General features: G+C 35.4%; 1 protein-coding gene across 2 annotated transcripts in view; it reads left to right on the top strand.

The window, feature by feature from the left end:
- Positions 1–18,332, top strand: part of Sema2a (Semaphorin 2a) — a 508,917-nt gene that overhangs the window by 69,691 nt on the left and 420,894 nt on the right. For both annotated transcript variants that reach the window (XM_089094861.1, XM_089094860.1), the window contains one exon: positions 10,930–10,980. The gene's annotated coding sequence lies outside the window, so the exon portion shown is untranslated. The remainder of the gene's footprint in view (positions 1–10,929; positions 10,981–18,332) is intronic.

The raw sequence follows: 18,332 nt of genomic DNA, 5'->3' as shown, positions 1-18,332 counted from the left end.
ATGTTGCACCTTGTCTAAAGTTGAATTTTGCAAAGATTTCGAATCTATAGGACAGGAGACCAAATGTGTCAACTCGTTTATCCTCCTTTCCCACCCTCAAGAAATTTCACTGCCAACTTTTTGGTAAAAGGTAATGATGCTGCACCCTGCGGAGCAGATATAATGCAAGGATTTTCATTTATTATCATTAGGAAATACAAAGTGGGAGTTTGACTCCTCTAACCTCCCGCCCCGTGCTTTCCCAACCATTTTGTTTTCTTTGCAGAAAGGCAGGCGTATTGCACTTTGCTTGAAGTGGAAATCCTACAAGAATTCCAAGTCAACAGTATTGGAGTTGTAAATTTGGCCCTTGGCCCTTCTTCCCTCCCCATTGCCAGCTTCGCAGCTGAAAGAGTGTCATGTGTTGTTTAACTATAATTCCTTATCATTACCTTGAGGCAGCTTAACTGAGATCCTCTTTTCCAATGGAGAGTCATAGCCATTGTACTTTGAGACATCACTCGGAGGAGAGATAGTTTGACAGACAGAACCTTGAAATTTGACATCTTGAAAAAATGGCAGTGCGTATATATTTTCACCTATTTAAACTAATTTAAAAAAAAAATATCAATTTATTTTTGGCAAATATAAGGGGCCTATCCTATAACACTTATTTTAAAATCAAGCACGGTGCAATTCGCCAGTTCGTGCCGCCAAACTTCACATTTTTACCATATTTTAAGTACTAATGCTCGGAAAAAAACCGAAATGGATGCACATTCTTGGATTAGACGATTGGATCATTAAAAGAAAAATATTTATAGAACCGGGCCATGTGCTGCCAGATCTTTCGAGTCGTCTGAACAGTTCGTAACCAAATTAGCAAAGTGTTTGCAGGAAAAAGTACAAGATCTTATTGTCAGTGCGTATGGACTGGGGTGCGAAGTGCTACGGGCATAAGGGTCAAAAACTAGCCTAGTGCGTGTTTAATGCATTAAAAAAAAAAAAAATAATAATTAGTTGCAGTTTAAAATTTTCCTCAAGAAGAAGCAGAAAATGATGAATCTGTTCTGAAATTGAACATGAAAAGCCGGAAAATTAAGATAAAGATATTTACTTATTGTTTAGCCCCCATGGAATATCTGGTTTTATGCTCTAACCTTATTCCTTGCTTCTCAAAATCGTGATTTATTATAAATAAGTAATCTCTAATTAACAAAATTAAATTGTTTTCCACGGAAGATGTGAAAATATCCGAAGTCCCCAAAGGGTGAACAAATACATAGGTTTAGATACAAAATTATTATGTACAAAATTGAATCTTTATTGCTTAATTACTTCTTTAATGGAATAGATCGTTGCTCTCTTCTGTTCTATGTATATGTATACCTGGGTTCACAAGACTCGGAAATGCTGCATAATTATATTGTCTAGTTCTAATAGAGTATCGGGTTTTACTTTCCAATGTTGTAGCCTGATTTCCAAAGACGTAAATAAATAAGTAATAATACTATATATATTATAATAATAAATAAGTAAAGTAATAATAAATAAATCAGTAATTTCTAATGAACAAAATTAAATTGTTTTCGACGGAAGACATGAAAATACCTGCAGTTCCCGAAGGGTGAACAAATACATTGGTTTGGAAACAAAACCATTGTGATAAAATGAAATGTCTAATTTATGCTTAATTACTCCCTTAATGGAATAGATCACAATTCTCTTCTGTTCTATGAATATTTAAAACTGGGTTCACAAGCCTCGGGAATGCTACATAATTCTATTTTCTGAGGAGGTATTGATTCTCATGTAAATTGACATTCTTTAATGGGGATGAGGGGATATTCATTTATGTTATCCATCCCCGGGATCAGGACAACAGAATCTTGTTTAGTCTCAAATCTTGAATGACAATTCGTCTCCAAAGTTTCTGTTTCATTGAGCTGTTATATGTTTGATTTGTATTGAAGGGAAAAGCAGAGAGTTTTAATTGCTTCTATTTATGTTTTACTGCATCATATCCCAGTCGTATTACGATCTTAATGACTGCCTGCTAGGATAGTAAATAGGGAACGCAATCCTGAATAATGGAAGAAGATGAAATTGGAAGTTGATTAATGATATTGAAATAATTGCTAATTATGTATGGTTTATATACTTTAAGTCTGCGAACCAAGATTAGATTATTGGAAGGAACAGTGAGGATAGTGGTCAAGCATGGCTCTGAGACGTGGGTGCTTTGAAAGATGGAGGAGGATTTATTGGATGTTTTCCAGAGGAATTGTCAACGGCTTTTTTGGGTACCCGTCTGACTAACCATATTTTAAACAGTAAGCTGTGCGAAAAATGTGGTTATATCCAGCTTTCTAAGACTATCAAGCAGTTCTTGGTAACAAACTGTAAGTAAGGAGCGACCTGGCTCAATGGTAACCGAACCTCTAAAAAATGGGGTTTTGACACCAATTCGTACTACTACTGCTACTACTAACAACTTACCGCATCACCAAGCCGCCTGAGGCCGACACAGCTACGCATGCTCCTCCTCCATCCCAGTCCATTCGAAGCCTCCCTTTTTACACCCTTCTAGGAAGTTCCCATATTTTTAAATCTTTATTTATGACGTCCTCCCACCCCGGACGAGGACGACCTGCTTTCCGTTTAGCCCTAGACGGTTGCCAAAAAGGACAATCTTCGGCAATCCGTCATCCCTCATCCGCACAACTTGCCCTAGCCATATCAACCTTTCTTTCATTATAGCCCTAGAAAGCGGGGTTGAACCACATTTTTGTACAGCCTACAGCTAGAAATACGGTCAGTCGACCGGGTACCCAGAACAATCTGGAAAACAACTAGCAAATCTTCATCCACTTTCCGGAGTGTCCTCGCTTCAGAGCCATGTTTGACCACTGTCATCACTGTAGCTTCTAATATTCTAATCTTCGATTGCAGACTTATCTTCCTATTTTTCCAAACTTTATTTAACTTTAAAAAACATCCTGAGCCTCGGCTATTCTACTTTTAACATTTTCACTGCTCCCACCGTTTTTACTAATAATACTACCAAGGTAAGTGAAGCTGCCCACCTGATCAATCTTTTCACTACCCAACGTCACCTTTTCATCTTCATTATTCCTAGCCTTAGCAACTTAGTCTCCTTAAAATTAATTTTCAAACCTATTCTAGCACCCCGAACTCGCAAAACCTCTAGAAGTGCATTCATTTGGCTCACACTTTGATCTAGGATGCTTAAATCATCAGCATAATCTATGTCCAGGAGAGTTTTTCCTCCCCATTTGATTTCGTGTTCTCCCATTGTCCCATTGCCTTTCCTGTGCTTCTTAAGACAAAGTCCATCAAAATGATCCATATAAAGGGGGATAGAACACAACCCTGATTAACTCCTGATTTAATACGAAACCAACTGCTAACCTCATTTCCTACCTTAACCGCTGCAGTTTTATTCTCGTACATAGTACTAATTACTCTAATGTATTTGTCGTGTATACCATGCAAGTATAAGACCTTCGCTAAAGCTCTTCTATCAACAGAACCGAACGCTTGCTCATAATCTATAAAACTGAGGACCAAAGATGTTTGATAACTCAGGCACTTCTCAATTATTAACCTAGAGTGAAAATTCGATCGACAAATCCTCTACCTTTTCTAAAACCGCACTGTTCTTCTATTAAAACTTTGTCTACAGCATCTCTCAGACAAAAAAGTATCATATTACTAAGTAATTTGCTGCCTTCAGAGACCAGATTAATGCCTCAATAATTATCACACTCACTCTTATCACCTTTCTTATACAATGGTGTAATTAGGGCTTTTCTAAAATTAGTACTTTCCATTTTTCAAAAATCATATTCATAATCTGCAGTAACTTATTTCTAACCTAAGAGCCACCATATTTAAGAAACTTATTTACCACACTATCAGCACCTGGAACCTTATTATTTTTAATCCTTTGAATACTGTCGCTAATTCTTCTTCACAACACATATCTTCCTTCACATCCAAGGTATCACAAACTTATTCATTTTCCTTTAGGCTATATATTTTCCTGCAAATCTATTAGGTATATCAAAAGAATCGGATTTCTGTGCTGATTTCAAATGTATATGTATAATTAAGTTTAATCTTGCCCATCAAAGGTTGAGAGCCTGAGAAAATTTGCCTTATTTCTGGAAAAAGGGGAAACACACCCTAAAAGTCACAGAATCTTAATGAAAATCACACTTTTAGATTCAGCGTATCAGAGAACCCTACTATAAAGGTTTCAAGCTTATATCTGCAAAAATGTGGAATTTTGTATTGTTTGCCAGAATAAAGATCACGGATACGTGTTTATTTGTTGTTGTTTTTTTCCAAGGGTGATCGTATCGACTCAGTGGGCCTAGAATATCGGGAGAGGGCTCATTCTAACGAAATTAAAAGTTCTAGTGCCCTTTTTAAGTGACCAAAAAATTGGAGGGCAGCTAGGCCCCCTCTCACGCCCCTTCTTTTCTCAAAATCGAGCGGTCGAAATTTTTAGATAGCCATTTTAATCAGCAAAGTTGAAAGGCCGAATAACTATGCCTTTGGAGATATCATGAACCCTCACAGCTCCTGGGGAAAGGTCTTTAAGTTGTAAAAATTGCCCATTGTATAGAAATAGTATTTTTTATTGGGATGTATGCTTACATTTTTCGGGTGGGAGAGGGTGAATTTTCTGCTGGCTGGATTTTCCATGGGGAGGGAAGTTTCCAGGGGTTGATTTTTTCAGGGGAAATTTTATACTGGGGTTATTTGCCAGAATTCCTATATGAAACTCTTCTTATGTCTTACTTTCTCGTTGTGGAGTCAATTTTACAAGTGGAGATGTTAAGGGTGATTTTCCGGGGTAAATTTTCACCAGGACTGAATTGTCTAGAAAATAAATCTTTGGGGATGAGGGCTTTTTCCATGTAGGTGTTGTCAGATTTCTTGGCATTATTTAGAAAAAAAAAACGATCAGAAGTTAAATAAAAAAAATAAGCTTTTTCAACTGAAGGTAAGAAGCAACATTGAAACTTAAAACGAACAGAAATTATTCCGTATAGGCGGATGGTTGCTCTTGCTCAACACCTCGCTCTTTACGCTAAAGTTAGAATTATGTACCAATTCCTTAAGAACGACTCTTGAAACACAAGGTTCATTTAATTAGAACAATAAGAAGCTTTTTTTAAAATACTAAAAAAACTGTGAGGAAGGATTTAAGGGGAATTGGAAGTTCTTGGGAGAGTGTAAAGAGTGAGGATTTAAATAGATTGAAAAACCTAAGTGAGGCTATTCTTTGACCGGGAACAGCAAAAAAATAACAACCCAGATTCCTAAGTATCACGATATTATGTAGCCCACTAACAGGAGTGTCAATTCAAGAAAGTTCACTTGAAGAGGGGGGGGAGGCAATTTATTCATCAAAATACAGGGTATAATTTCGTTGGGTACCTATTTGTTAGCCAGTACACACTCGAGAATTTGGATCTACCGGTATGGGGTTGAAACAACTGAGACGCATGGAAGACAGATAGGATATACATAATTTGGGCTGTATATTTACACATTAGGGGGGAATTAAGTATAGCGGGGCTGTATATTTGCACATTAGGAGGGGCGTTGAGTATAGCGGGGCGTTATGCAAAATGTACCCTAACCTACCAAAATACCAACTAAATATTTATTTTAATATAGCTACAATGTAGTTTTCCACTGAGCCGAAGCTAATTGTTTCCGTATACAAACAACAATAAACCGATTATTGTCTGATTTTATATATCCAATTTCTCGAGCGTGTATTGGCTAACAGATAAGTACCTTTCGTCGTTTTTTTTTTCAGTGAAATACCTTAAAAGGGCTTTTGTCATGAAAATACCCCAAGAAGACATGGTTCAAATTTGTCGGGGTGGGGGGGGGGAGAGTAATTGTTACCCATACCTTCTCCAATTGATGCTCCTGATAGCTAATTTTGTCCTCCAGGATTATTATAATCTCTCTGTAATAGAGAGCCACATATTTTGACTTGAAAAGTTGGAAGAAGGACAAAGAAATAGCAGCTTAATTAATATATTAAGTGGTTATATATATTTTACAATATATCTTATTAATGTATTATAATATAGGCTGCTTAAGTAATATATTTTACTTCCGATTTAAAAAAAAAGTCTGGAAGGAAGATTCTACTCTTGGTAAAAGTTGACAATCAAGTGAACAGAAACAAATTTTTGCTAGTGGCTTAATTGTCACACTTATTACTGGGGAAGTTCCGCTATTGGCTGGTGTTATTATTTTTTATTCCTGAATTATTTCCCCCTTTTGTCGTCAGAAAAGCCCCTTTTGTTAGCCGAAATTCCATTACCACTTTCAAGTTGATGAATTCCAGGCTTCAAACGTGACTTACAAACGAATTTAGGAACAAAGGGGAGTTTTTGCTCTTATATCTTTTGGTAATTTAGAAACTGCTTCTGGAAAATATGGCTCCTTACTTGCTTTTGGCTGCCCTTTTTTTATTAATCTTTGGAAAATAATTGGCTGGCTGCCCATTATGACAAATAAATATAAATGCTCCTAAATCTGAGAATTTGGCTATTTGTGGGGCGTCAATCCTTTTCACTCAATGGTAGTGCACCTCTGGAAAGATTTGTATTAATACAAAAGGGAGATGTTGGACCAAAGGTATCCAGCCCAGTCCGCATCCTTTTCAACCCTATAAAGCCATGACTTACTGCCCTTAAGATGACTTTTTGCCAAGATGAGGTTGCCAAGATGACTCTTTGTCAATAAAAAAGCTTGTCTTGCAGTTTTCTGCTTCCCTTTAATTTAGCCGTACAAGAGGATACAGGGAATTTTCCCCTCCCATGTTGGTTGAAAGGATTCTTATCCTGAAAAATTTAAGGCTATGTGAAAAAAAATTCACTCTTTTCGTTTTCTTGACCACTTGAAAAATTACAGAAAAAATATAAATACGACAAACGGGTCTATGGCCAGCAGATGAAAAAAAAAAAAAAAAAAAATATTTCGCCCGTATCAAACAAGGCGTCTTCAGCGTAGACAAAAAAAAATAAACTAAAACTAAAATAGACTCACCTAAAAATATAATATAGGCTACAATTCCTTAAAATTTACAATTTGGAGCTACCTCCATGAAACCACCTCACAAAAGTAACTGGATTAAACCTTTTAAAATAACAAATGAACAAGGAATAAGTTATTGCGATATAATTTATTTTAAAAGGTTTAATCCAGTTACTTTTTTGAGGTGGTTTCATGAAGGTAGCTCCAAATTGTAAATTTTAAGCAATTGCATATTATATTTTTAGGTGAGTCTATTTTAGTTTTATGTACATTTTTTAGTTTTAGTTTATTTATTTTTTTGTCTACGCTGAAGACGCCTTGTTTGATACGGGCGAAATATTCGTTTTTGTTAGTTCTTTGTTTTCATTTACTGGCCATAGACCCGTTTGTCATATTTATATTTTTTCTGTCATGGCTGGCCAGTTCGACTTTAGATCTTTTATTTGAAAAATTAGTTTACCTCCTTTAGTATTTAAAAAAAAAAATTTTAAATACTCCTATATACATGTACCATGAGCAATCCCATAGAAATTATTTTTAAATTTACCTCAAAGAAACCTTTCTTACAGTTCCCTGGATCCAGTCCCTTGGTTGGAAATTCCTGCTTTAAGTTAAAGCCTAAGTTGGTACTTCCGAAACTCAGTTCATTGTCAAGCTGTGATGACACTATCGGGGAAACGGGTCTTACTGGCCCTTTGCCAAGAAAAAGGCTGTCTTGCAGTTTTTTTCTAATGAATGTGGCCGCACAAGATCAGGGTATCTACCCCCCAGCTGGTGCAAAGGATACTTTCTGAAAAATTCAAATTTATGTAAAAAATTTACTCGTTTTGTGTCCTCGGCCACTTGTTGAATTCTTCTTATGCAACCCTAGAATTTGCACCTTTGCATCTATATTGAATTAACACCCCTTTTCTAATTGTCACCAATCCCATGTGCTTTTTCTATCGCTTTTTCTATAGCACATTTGCTGCGCCTTGAAATATGTGAACCGAGGGAAATGTGGTGAAATTGGGCAAAAAAAACTACTAATACAAATTTTTAAGAGCATTTTTGCCACCTGACAAATTACTAAACACTAGTATGAACTTCGATATAAACGAAGTAAAATAAATTGTTTTAAATAAACAGTGAAACTTTAGCCATCCGTATTATAATATTAGTTTAGTTGTGAACTTTCGAGAATTTATGGTGTTAAGAGCGACAGTCTACTCTTTCGAGCTAGACCATATTACTAGTTTCAGCAGCTCGGCACTGCCCTCATCGACCCCTTATAGAATTGAGCTTATGGCACTGAGAAACTTAATTGACTACCATTCATCAGAATAAGAAAAGGAAACGTAAGTATGTTACTAATGGTGCCTGCTGAAACTTTCCCCGGATTAGGGAGGAGTTTACCCTTCAAAAAAAAAAATTCCTTGGGGGGGGGGCTAATTTTTTTCGCGAGATTTTCTTTATATTTTTTCTGAATATTTAGTAATTCGATGCGTGTGCCTATTTGTGATCTCTCATGGCGGGGGAGGGCTGAAGTCCTCTGAACCCATCTTCCTTTGAAGGCCCTTGCAAATTCTCTTATAGGACTAATCACTTTCCTTTTCAAACAACTTTTTACTAAAGATTGGCAAACATTTTCAAAGCCCACAACCCTAAATAACAACCCTGTTACTAACCTTGTTGTTTGAAAATAATTCGAATCAATGCAAGCGAAAATATTAATGAATGAATTTGCTGCGGCGCTTTGCAGCTTTATGCAACTCGGCCGCACAAGATCAAAACGCATCCATGAAACAATCGAGTCTTGAACGATCACAATTAATAGTTTCGGGGTTCACGGCAATCGGTTACAAATAGTCTGTTTTGAATGGGGAGACTAAAATGAAGATGTAAAATAATTCTAAAGGCGTCACCAATCGATACAGCTAGAGCAACTACCTTAAATAGTACGTGTAATTTAAAATCCGGTTCTGCTGGAAATGAATTTTGATTTTGAACGGCAAATCTGGAAGTTTATTTTTGGTCAATTTAGGACCATGGCACGCTGTAGGCCCAAAATGCCTTGGAAGGTTATTTTTGTTAATTGTATTCGGTTTAGTATTATGGGCCGTGTTTTGGGGCCTATGTTCCCTCATCCCTCCGAGGTCTTGCAATTTTTCAGGTTTTATTGTTTTCTTTTATATATTTTCCATATAATATGCCTATTCTCGTGTTATTGTTTTTTAAAGGAGTTTTCAGACAACTGATGTAACGGTTATAATCATTTTGTGATTTTTGAAATTTTAATAATGAAATAGAGGTGCAGTTAATAAATGAAAATTATAAAAGAATTATTCATGAATTGATAAAATAAAAATATATTAAAAATGAATAAAAAAATAATAAAAAATATTATTAATAATTAAGTAATCTAAATTAAAAGATACATTATTAATTAATTAGAAATTGAAAATGATTTTGTTAATAAATACAAATTTTGTTAAAATTTGGTCTGAAAATTTTGTGGGAAAACGGGAGGGGACGCAAATCAAGATAATTACCCCGTGCGCAAGAGGAGCCAGACCCGCCACTGATGAGATGGCGTTCATCTCATCATGTTCGATTCTGACATCCATTACAATAATCAATTCTTTTGTTGATTTCCTACAAATATATGCTGAGAGAGGCTAGCCTAGTTGGCTATACAATTTTTTTTTCAAATCTTATGTTTTTTCTTTTTTAAATTTCCATTCCAATTATTACTTTTCTGAGAATTGATGCCTAACAATTTTTATTAGCTAACAAAATTAAGCAGGCAAGTTGTGCATGTTTTGTTTTTGTTATACTTCCACGCCTTAACCTATCTCTGGCCAGACATCTATGTTATAGCGACTCCCGACTCAGCAAAGTATCCAAATTTAAGGCATAGAAGTCACTTTCTGAAATTGCACATTCTGCCAATCAAGAATCTTCTTCGTCACTATATTAATCATTTGTACTGAAAAGGGGTATTGAGATAGATGTCTAGCTATATTTCTAAGCCAGATATCAGTTTGGCAATGTGTTTTAACTTACCATTGGAGTCTAAAACATACTCGGGTAAGTTTAGTTGCACAGTTACAACGATCTCTCAACCCGTAAAAATGGTTTCTTAACCTTGAAAGAAGTTACTGTCTCCCAGTTTTTTCTGTCTCGCTGTTAAAAATAGTAAAAGAGCACAGCACTAGTTTTTTTTTTTTTTTTTTTTTTTTTTTTTTTTTTTTTTTTTTAGAATCGTATAAACTGTTTTTAAGAAAGTTTATAGAATTTTTAAAAGAAAAAAAGTACTGGGGTCTATTATAATTCATTAAAGGATATTATAAGCTTCCTTTAACAGCGCTTAATGCACCTGCTTTTATGGTATTTTCAAATTTCTCGCCAAAATAGAGTGAAGACGACATCGTTTTTCCACGGTTGTTTTTAAAGACTGTGAGGGTTTTATAACTGTGTCTGAACTTACCATGAACACGGCACCGTTTTCCCATTTTTTTTTTTTTCAGGCTGAAAGGCTGTTTTATGTGTGACTGAACTTAACCAGAATATTTTTTATTTTTAATTTGATTGCGCTACACAAAAAGTACATCAATTGGGGATCGGTTTAGTAGCCAATTCAGTCAAATTTTTAAAAACATACGGCTATGGAAAATTCGTAAAAATTGTTTTCTTAGGGAGGGTAGAGACATTTCATGTACATATACCCTAATGTGGTCATCTTATTCCGTAATGAATTCTGAGCACTGATTTATCATTGGCATATTAGTGAGGAGGATGAAGTGCCTACTGAATAATCATTTGACTTTTGATGAGAGATTTGTCAAAGGCAATAAAACACTATTTTACTTCCAGGCTTTGAAATAGTTGTGGACAAAAGAGAATGGCTTCATTGATGTATAGCTGGTAAGCTGCTTTTTTCCTCTTTCCTCTGTATTTTCCTAAAATGTTGGAAAGTTTTTGTAAACTTGCCCTTTTGGGAAGAATTACAAAGAGAAATTCGACATATAAGCCTATCCAGCTTGTTCCTCGTGATTTTTCATTGAAATAGAGAGAGAGAAGGGAAAGAGCGAATTTTCTTTGAAATTGAGAAAGAAAGAGTGGAAAGGAGAGACAGTTTTTCATAGAAACTGAGAGAGAGAGAGAGGGAGGAGAGGAGAGGTGGGAGGTAAAGAGAATATTAACACGAGAAGTGTCTCAAAGTCAAAAAGCTGTTTTGAACTTTATTTAGGCTTTTTTCTTTTTATCATAAAAAATTTGGGTTAAGCTACCCCAAAATTCCATACATAGTTAATTACCCACTGCCTCAAGGAATTCATAATGGTGAACCCCAATCGACTGGGGTTTCTAGGACTTTTGCTTGGATACAATACTCAACAAGAGACTGGATTTTGATACAGCTGGATTTTGCCTTACCTTAGACCTTAGATCATCCTGTACCTACAGAGGCGCTTAGGACATCCAAAAAGAGTCTTCAGTCATCTCATCTCTCAGTGTTGCAGCCGCCCAGACATCGTCCTATTCGTGTTGGATTGAGGTATTGAGATTTTGCAGGGGAGTGACAATAAGGTTTTTGAACTTTTTAAAAGAACGGCGTTTATTCAGGATCAAAATAGCTACCAAAGGAAAGAAAACTATTCTCTGACCCCCCCCCCCCTCTGCTCATTATTCCCGGAAGACGTTTTCCGAAAGAAAGAAAGCGCCATTGAATGTTGAGTAAAAATACTTGTTGAGTAAAAATGTTTATAGAGAAACCCCTTCAAGTTTGGTCATGTTTGTCCCATTTTCTTTCTTTGAAGGGGAAACAGTTTGTGATATTTATCGAAATCAAATTTACCATATGTTTTAAATTCAATATTCCAATTCAATATTATTGCTTAATTGAACTTTAGTAAGTGTGCTGAGAAATTTTCCGGTCACGGTTAGACCAGCACAAGTTTCGTCTTGACAAGCAATTATTGGTTCATTTAGAATTCGGAGCTACAGATTTTAAACCTCATGTTTTTCTTATCAAGTTTTCACTTCCAATTAGTTTTCCGAAAATTCGCTTAATTTATGTACTGCATTTTCTGCCATCTATTTAATTAATATGTAGATGGCAAATAAATACCTCATTTTGGAAACTTTTTATCCTTGTTTGGAGCCTTTTCTGCCCGCACTGAGCTAAAGGGGTTAGACACACGTAGTTTTTTTTTCACCACCCCTTTACCAAATTGACGTTTGACGCCGAAAAGAGCGTCGATATGAGCTTGAAAAGTTTTCTAGCATTTTGTGCCGATTTGCTAAAACGGCATCGAATTTCATCATGAACATCGTAAAAAAAGAAATCCTCAATCGTTACCTTTTCTTCAGCAGGAAAATCAAAAGAACTAAATAATAGTAGTAATAACTAAATATTTAATCATAAAAGACTTCATAATTTAATAATGAAAGAACTTAAAATTTAAATAATTTTTTAATTAAACAAAAATAAAATAATAAAAAAAACAATATTAAAAGAACTTATAATAAAAAAACTAAATAATAAGTTGAGATTAATCATGGAACTATTGAAAAAAATCCAGGTGACTATTGGTGTCTATGATGTTTAATCTTGAAAACCTTGCGCAAAAGGCATTGTTTTTGTACCGCTATCGTTAGTCCACTGAGCTTCTGAAATCAGTGTCCGAAAAAATATACATGTATCCAGCCTTTAAGGGGATAAGCACCGTTCAAACCGACAGTTCAAAAGCAAGAGAGAGAGAAAAAGAAAGAAAGAAGACTCCTTACCCCTTTTGCTTCAATGTCTTGCCATAAAAATTTACCGGATGTTTTGAGGTTTACCTATGGGTTTGATCCCGACATTATAGGTCCTACATTATAGTAGGACCTAGTCAAATCCGTCTCTGAAAATTATTTAGAGCTTAATGATAAAAGATCCTGTTGGTGATGTTTCTTTTTCTTGTTAGTGATTAATCCTTATTTTTAGGAAATATAATTGCTAATATACACGGTTATGAATCAGTCAAGGTTTTAATTAAACAATTTATTGATATATTAATTAAAATTCCTCAGTTTATGTATTATTAAATAAAAAAAAACAAGTTTTTTTTTTAACTGAAAGTAAGGAGCGACATTAAAACTTGAAACTAATAGAAATTATTCCGTATATGAAAGGGGCTGTCCCTTCCTCAACGTCTCGCTCTTTACGCTAAAGTTTTTTTATTGTTTAAAAAGAATAGAGTTGTGAGAAAGAGTCAAACTTTAGCGTAAAGAGCGAGACGTTGAGAAGGGGACAGTCCCTTTCATATACGGAATTATTTCTGTTCGTTTTAAGTTTTAATGTTGCTCATTACTTTCAGTTAAGAACACTTTTTTTTAAGTTAATTTTTGAACTTTTTTGAATTAATTCAGGTTTTGATTTTGGCTCACCGAACATAAATAATTAAAACAAAATTTGCATATTAGTTTTACTTCTATTTGGTTAAATGGCTCTCTCGAAACTTGTTTAATTTTATTTACGAATGTTGTTATTAGTAGTAAATATACGTAACTTACGAATTAACATACGTAACGAACTTCTATATTCAAATATTTTTAATATGTATATTAGGGGGTTCGCCCCCTAGCCAATACCTCGCTCTTTACGCTAAAGTTCGAATTTTGTTTCAATTCTTTAAAAATGACCTCTTAATCACAAAGGCCGTTGCTTAGAATAAATAGCTCTTATGAAAGTACTAAAAAATCTTTGGCTTAAAGAGCGAGGTATTAACTTGAGGGTGAACCCAATCATATACGTAATAATTTCTGTTCGTTTTAAGTTTTGATGTTGTTCCTTACTTTCAGTTGAAAAACTTTTTCTTTATTTAATTTCTGATCGTTTTTTAAATAGTGCTGAGAAATCCGGTGCCCCCTTCATAGCAATGTCCCTTTCCCCATGAAAACTTCCTCCGTGGAAATATCCTCCCACCTAACCCCCGACCGCCCCCCCCCTACTACCAGAAAAAATCCCCCCTGAAAACATCAGTATACTTCCCAATAACCAATACTATATGTAAACATTGGGTAAAGTTCATAACTTTCAGCCCTCCCCCGGGGACTTTTGGGGATTACGTTATCCTAAAAGACATAGTTATTATGTATTTGACCATGCTGAACAAAATGGCTATCCCAAAATTTTGATCGGGTGACTTTAGGAAAAAAATGAGCGTGCGAGGGGGCCTAGTTGCCCTCTATTTTTTTGTCACTTAAAAAGGGTACTAGAACTTTTAGTTTCCATTCGAATGAGCCCTCCCGCGATATTCTAGGACCACTGGGTCAATACGATCACCCCTGGGAATACAAAAGAAACAAATAAACACGCATCGGTGATCTTTCTTCTGGCAACAAATACAAAATTCCACTTTTTCGCAGATATGAGCTTTGAACCTCTGCAGTAGAGTTCTCTGATACGCTGAATCTGATGGTGTGATTTTACGGTTCTATAATTTTTAGGGGGTGTTTCCCCCTTTTTTTGAGAATCAGGCAAATTTTCTCAGGCGCGTAACCTTTGATTGGTAGAACTAAACTTGATGAAACTTATATATTTGAAATCAACATTAAAATATAATTTTTTTATTGTATCTATTGGTTTCAAAATTCCTTTTTTTAGAGTTTCGGTTACTATTGAGCCGGGTCGCTCCTTACTTACAGTTCGTTAGCATGAACTGTTTGATACTTATTAATCTTAAAATTAGATTTGACTCGCAATAATCTTAAAATTAGATTGAACCCCCCCCCCGAAAAAAATATTTTTATAAGCCCCCTTCCCCTGAAAAAAAATCCTGGATAAGGCCCTGAGTGAACGTCGTGTTTTCTGTTACGTATCTTATAACACACCTAAAAAACTAAACGGATCTTACTTCATATGTTTTTGCGTTCTTGCGAAAATTCAATCTTTTGGAGATGAAAAAAAAAATGTTTAATAATTGGAGTCTCTTAAAACTGTTTAATCTTTCGATTTAGATAAGATAAGATAAGATTTATTCATAATCAATTAATCTTAAAAGAAAATACATTGTGCTAATCCCCCAAAGGCTCCTAGGCCTGTAATAGAAGGGGAATACATATCGTTTAAATCAAACACTAAATCAATAGAAAAACATTAAAATAGGCCTACATTGAATAATCCAACCAATACATACAATCCAACCACAACACTCCTAATCCCCCTCGAACGGCTCCATGGCCAGGGATACAAGGGAGAATGATAAAAAAAAAGAAAATACAATATATCCAAACAACCATAAAAAAGAAATCAATCGCCACATTTACCTTTTGTAGGCTACTTCCTCTATTCAACACACTTCAAACTTAGAGCCAGAAAAAAACATTGGAATAGAATATCATTCCAGAAAACTTTTCTTCTATAGGATAGATTTCTAGTAATTAAATAGTGGAAGTGTTTTGGATTTGTGCTCTGTGAAATTCTCTGTAATTTTTTTACAATAATTAAATACGCAAACCTTTATTCTCTCTTTGGGTTTTTATTCTTCCTTTTGATAAATCTTTCGGATTAACAATTTGTTTGTAGATGTTCATTGTAGGCAATGAACCTTGGCCGTAGCTGTGTTGGCCTCAGGCGGCTTGGTGCTGTGATGAGTTGTTAGTAGTAGTTAGTAGTAATGAACCTTGGCAGTATTGGTTTTTAATTGTTGCAGAGATTTTACCAATGATCTCTGGACAATCACGAGTTGAGGGAAGTGCAACATATCCATATGGTAATTTCGCATTAGACTGGCCTCTCTAAAGAAGTCATATAGAAGATGCTAGATGCTACAGTCAAATGAGCATTGAAAAACACATTTTTATACAAGATGATTCAAGACACCGCTGAGAGAAATACTTTGTCTAGCGTCGTTTTAATTGCGTATACGATATTAAACTGTGGTTTTTTGGAGTTTAGATGAGGAAAAAGGTACCTAAGGTTAGGTTACGTATTTAATATATGTTATGCTTTGCCCCCCCCCCCACTTCCCCCTAATGTGCAAATATATAGCCCAAATTTGTTTCTAAACTATTATATAGTCATCCTATTTTATCTTATTTCATTAGCATTAACCAAAGTTAACTTTCTAGAAAGGCCCATCTAATGCGAAAGTACCTATAGGGAATGGGCTTCAATCATGCAAATAAAAGTGTTCATCTCTGTGAAAAATACTATCCATGAAATGTCTGTTTTCAACGGGAAATTTGCGTAGTTTTGGGTCATTGCTCCTGAGGCGGCACAATGAGGGTTTAGTCACGCACAGAGGTACATTTTTCAGCTATCTCAACTATTTTGATCAAAATGGCTACTCTTTCTGTTCGGAAAAAGGACACTAGAACTTTTATCCTACGATTAAATGTACCCCTCCAAACTCTTCCTGGTGGGGTTGGCTGATTATTCGATTTTGAAAAATCAATTTGCTTATGATCGATGTTGAGGTGAGTGTGTTTAAAGTGCTATTAAAACCCAATGTCAATCGTGTCGTACTTATAAATTCTTAGAAACGAAATTTATTTTCGATAACATGGTAACGTTCGCTGATGATGTAGCAGAAAAATGGCGTAATGATGCCACCGGACCAAATACCACATCATAGGCTGCTGCGTAGGATGCATGAACTGCTCAATAGTTATATGTGGATTCTCTGAACCTTAGATGCGACAATTTTGCTTATTGACGTAGCCTCTAAGACGGAAATGAAATTCATTCTACAACACCCTTTGTACTAAAATTATCATCGTAAATGTCATCTTATCCTCGTGTCATTCATAAATGTCAAAAATGAAACAAAATTGTTGTCAACTCATGAATATTATTAAACTTCCAAAACAAAATACTGTGTATTTATTCTCCAAACGTTATATGGCCAATTCTTTACTATGGTTTTCAGTTTTTCGCTAACGAGTAACCGTAGAATAAGAAAGGTTAACACCTTTTTGTAGAAATCCCTTTGGAGAGAAACGAATATAATATAACTAGAATTCACCTGAGTCACGTTCTGAGCTTTTTCTTAGCGAGATTGAATTACTGGCCATCCAATGAGGAAACACTGTACGAGAAAATCAAATCAAGTAATCATGGCTATCCAACTGACACCATCATTCGAAAGTGTCTACTTCAAAAGAAGGGAATTTTCTTCCTATTGTAGCCAATTCAGTTAATGAAAGACTAGAAATTGTAGAACCATCGTCTTCTTTCTTTTTCTAAGAGATATTTACGACACGAACGTAAGACACCTAAACTGTCATATTCTACTGTGTATTCCTAGTTCTTTGGCTTGTACAGGTTTACCAGTTCTTTGGCTTGCACATGGTTTAGAAGCCATAGGCTTACCAAGACTGAGGCATTAATTGGTCGCATTTTGCATAGATTTTGGCTGTGAAAATTTAGATGGGGATATGTGACTTTTTTTGTAAAACCCAGATATAAACTTAAAATTGTTTTAAACTTCAAACTAAGCAAGCTTTTTCGATTGTTTTATTTCATTTACTCAAAAAATCTGTCATCCTTCATCCGCAAAACTTGTCCTAGCCTTCTTCATCTTCATCTGATCACAGCACTTGAAAGTGGTATAGAATAACATTTTTCGTACAATTTACTGTTTGAAATACGGTCGGTCAATCAGTACGCCAAATTATACGTAGACAGTGCCTCTGGAAAACATCAGCAATCCCTCCTCTGTCTTTCGGAACACGTATATTTCAGAAGCATCAAAAATCTCAGAATTCAGAAAACATCAACAATCCCTCCTCTGTCTTTCAGAGCACCCATATTTCAGAAGCATCAACAATCTCAGAATTCAGAAAACATCAACAATCCCTCCTCTGTCTTTCAGAGCACCCATATTTCAGAAGCATCAACGATCTCAGAATTCAGAAAACATCAACAATCCCTCCTCTGTCTTTTAGAGCACCCATATTTCAGAAGCATCAACAATCTCAGAATTCAGAAAACATCAACAATTCCTCCTCTGTCTTTCAGAGCACCCATATTTCAGAAGCATACTTGACCACTGTCATCACTGAAGCTTCCAATATAATCCTGGTTCGCAGACTTGTCTTACAACCTTTTTTTCAACTGCGAAAAATACCCTGGGCCTTGGCTATTCTACTTTTAACATCTTAACTGCATCCACCATCTTTACTAAAATACTACACAAGTAAGTGACTTTTGAATAGGCAGAATTACTATATGAAATCAATAATAAAGTATCGATTACTGACAGGGCTGTAGGTTGATGAATTGACAGGTC

This window comes from Artemia sp. Qi Xiang Cuo, chromosome 9 (genome assembly GCF_049724085.1).
Source record: "Artemia sp. Qi Xiang Cuo chromosome 9, ASM4972408v1, whole genome shotgun sequence".
Taxonomy (NCBI): Eukaryota; Metazoa; Arthropoda; class Branchiopoda; order Anostraca; family Artemiidae; genus Artemia; species Artemia sp. Qi Xiang Cuo.
The sequence above is the reverse complement of the archived record's forward strand: the minus strand, read 5'-3'. Positions and strand labels throughout refer to the sequence as shown.